This window comes from Hesperophylax consimilis, chromosome 14 (genome assembly GCF_061612785.1).
Source record: "Hesperophylax consimilis isolate HC1 chromosome 14, BYU_Hcon_1.0, whole genome shotgun sequence".
In the NCBI taxonomy this organism is placed as follows: Eukaryota; Metazoa; Arthropoda; class Insecta; order Trichoptera; family Limnephilidae; genus Hesperophylax; species Hesperophylax consimilis.
The window spans coordinates 19209779-19213283 of record NC_142849.1 but is presented as its reverse complement, the minus strand read 5'-3'; the positions used below and the strand labels follow the sequence as shown (position 1 = coordinate 19213283).

Here is a 3505-nt window from a genome sequence, read left to right as displayed (position 1 = left end):
AGCCATGATGATTATTTCCATCCCACTCCACAAGTTGCCTTATGGCCATCTCGTCTATGACCAAATTGCAAACAAGTTTATATCCTGTAGTCGACGCTTTTAACTCCAAAGCACGAAAAGACTCTTTTGTAAAACCAGGTCGTCCATCAATCACTTGAAGCCATTTACACAATGTTCGTGGGGCAGGAAGGCAAAAATCAAAATATTCTCTAACGTACTGATAAGCTTTGGGAGAATAAAAGTTACGGGTAAAAGCAAATTGTACTCTAAGTGATGCGGAATATTTTCTAGATAACTTAAGCTTTTGGTTTTTTGTTTCTACTCTTTTAACGAGCTCAAAACATTTAGAATTAGCTAAAATATCGCCATGTGAGGTTGGGTTTGATGTACATTTTTCCAGTTTGCAAGTAAGTTGCGAGATTTTACGTTTTTAAACAATGTTAATTTTTTTAAATTTTCTAATTAGTAACTTACTTTCTAATAATAAGTTTTCCATTTTTTTGTAATTGACTTCAATTGGTTTATTTTTTTGAGTGGTTTTTGATATTATAAGTGGTTCTTCCATAAAGACGGGTTGGGGCTTCTGAATCTGGGGAATAGAGACATAATATTATATTTTTAGGTATAAAACATTAAATCGGTTACTAGGGTGATCCGCGCACGACATTATAATACAATATGTCTTTGAAGTCATCAAAGGTCAATAATCAATTGGTACTCACAATGCTTTCTGGAATAGGAGTGGGTAACATACAACTGACGAGCACACATGACTGTGCAGCTGCAGCTACGGCCTCGATCTCCGTGAAGCACATAGTCATAGGTTCTGGTTCGCATTCCTTTTCGTAACAGGACAAAGTTGACAATATTAGGTATATAGTCATTATTTATAATTCAATAATTTACATATTTATTACAAATTTGTGAGATGCACTATCAATAAAATATTTATAAAAGAATTATTAAATATAAGAATGAACTCACGACATGTGTGCTGTGTAGAGCAGGTGAGCAAGAAACAAGAGAAAAATCAGAATTCTCTTGAGGGTTCATCCAATAAGTATTTTTTTTTTTAAACTTCCGATTTAGTTGTCTGGGTTAAGTCTTCCCCAAAGGAAAAACTTAACCCTTCCACTCACTTTTCCACAAATGATCATCTAGTCAATCAACATTATGTAAGTGCATTATATAAGCAAAATAAATACAAAACAATACAAGAACAACACGTCAAATCACCAGAGATCAAATGGGAAAATAATTCACCGTCTCCAGATATTTTCATATCAGAGGGTTCGGCTCGGTAGAACTTCTAACAGGGCCTATAAATCCTACTGATCCCTCAACATAAATATTTAAAAAATCTTTTGTTATCCTACATGTATTCAAAATGACCGACTTTTGCATCTTTATATATAATTTTTTTGATAGATCTAATACGCCTAAATTTTTAATTAGAGAGCTAGGTATAATGCCAGTAGCCGAAATAACGAATGGTAATATTTTTATAGTCTGAGAATGCCAAATTCTTTTTATTTCATTTCCTAAATCTGTGTATTTTCTTATTTTTTCACTAACAGATTTTTGAATATTACAGGAATTTGGAATAGCGACATCAATGATATAAGTTATTTTTTTAATTTTGTCATGTAAAACTATATCGGGTCTATTATGACTAATCGCTCGGTCTGTTAGTATAGTTTTATCATAATATATTTTATAAAATTCGTTTTCTAAAAATGAATTTGGTTCGTATTCATAATATGGTACTACATTACGGCAGTCAATCAAGTTATGTTTAATTACCAAATCTTGGTGAATTATTTTTAAAACTTGATTGTGCCTAAATGTATACTCGGACGGTGCTAATATAGAACATCCCGATATAATATGTTCTATAGTTTCCGGAAAAGCCAAACATTTTCTACACAAATCATCAATTTGATTTGTATCTTTGATTATATGCTTTCTATAATTTTTAGTATTAATGACTCTATCCTGAATGGCAAGCATAAATCCTTCTATTTCTGCGCTCAACTCTCCAATACTCAACCATTTGTTTGACGAAATTTTGTCAACATACGTTTGGTTGAGATAATTGAAGTGTTTTGCGTGTAAAATTTTATTTGATTATTATTTATTATTATTGTTTATTGTGTTATTTTAAGTAGGTACATAGTTATCTATGTCCTAATACAATCCTTATATACATATACATATAATTATGGTAACACATTTAAAATGAATCAATCACATATTTTCTTAATTTAATTTTAAATGTTTTTATGTTTTCTTCTGATTTTATTTCTTCTGGTAGCTCTCCAAATATCTTCAACGCTCCGTACATCAATGACTTTTGACTCTGTGTTTTTTTCCTGAAGGGGAGTCTCAATTCATTTCTTTTCCTTGTCTCATGTGTGTGTTTGTTCTGTAGTTTATCAATTTTTCTTAGGAATTCACTAGACGTATGGCCATTTACCATGTCTTCTTAGGAATTCACTAGACGTATGGCCATTTACCAAATCTTGTAGATGCCACACCTACTTATCTTGTAGATTAAAAATATGGTATTAAAGTAAATAATTTGTTTAAATGACAAGATATTTAACTCCTTCAACATGTTCTTAATTTTTGTGTATCTATTTTTCTTCAATATGGTTCTCATTGCTCTATTTTGTAGAATTGTCATTTGTTTCATTAAACCCTCGTTGGATAAGAATAGAATGCTGCTACAGTAATTTATGTGTGGTACAATAATTGCGTTGTACACATTTTTACTGGAAACTGTGTTAAGGAATCTTCTTATTCTTCCCAACAGTGAGATTTTTTTGGCTATCTTTTTAATAATTTGTTTTGTATTTTGAGCAAAAGTTAATTTGGAGTCAATTATTACCCCCAAATATTTCATTTCAAATACTTCTTTCAATACTTCACTGTCTATCAATATGTTTTTTTTTGTTTGCGTTACTCGTTTTCCAATGTTCATGAATTTTATTTTGTTTACATTCAATTTAAGTTTATTTTTCTTCAGCCATATTGATATATTATGTAGGTCTTCATTTAGATGGTTCATTATGAGTTCATAATCTTCTCCTGTTATATATATCAGTGCGTCGTCTGCAAATAATCTTATTTTACAATGTTTCAATACTTTTACCAAATCATTAATGTACATTATAAAAAGAATAGGTCCGAGAACCGACCCCTGTGGTACTCCCAATGTAATCTTTACTGGTTCGGATATTGTCTCACCCACTTTTGTGGTTTGATATCTATTACTTAAATAATCCTTGAACCATTTCAATGCTTTCCCTTTTATTCCATTTTTAGATAGTTTTTTAATAATTATATCTCTATCTATCGTTTCAAAAGCTCTTTGAAAGTCCAGGAAAACCGCGATCACATCTTTATTTTTATCTGAGTCTTGTTTCCAGTCCTCCAGAACTATATTGAGAGCCATTTCACAAAATTGGTTATTTCTAAATCCACACTGTTCATCACATAATAT

At 30.9% G+C, this 3505-nt stretch overlaps 1 long non-coding RNA gene across 1 annotated transcript; it reads right to left on the bottom strand.

Moving 5' to 3' along the window:
- Nucleotides 1–284: 284 nt before the first annotated feature.
- On the bottom strand, nucleotides 285–1095 carry LOC149418004 (uncharacterized). The gene is made up of 3 exons (XR_016303138.1): nucleotides 985–1095; nucleotides 723–839; nucleotides 285–589 (listed from the first exon to the last, which is right to left on the bottom strand). It is a non-coding gene; the product is annotated as an uncharacterized LOC149418004 (long non-coding RNA).
- Between the last annotated feature and the right edge of the window lie 2410 nt (nucleotides 1096–3505).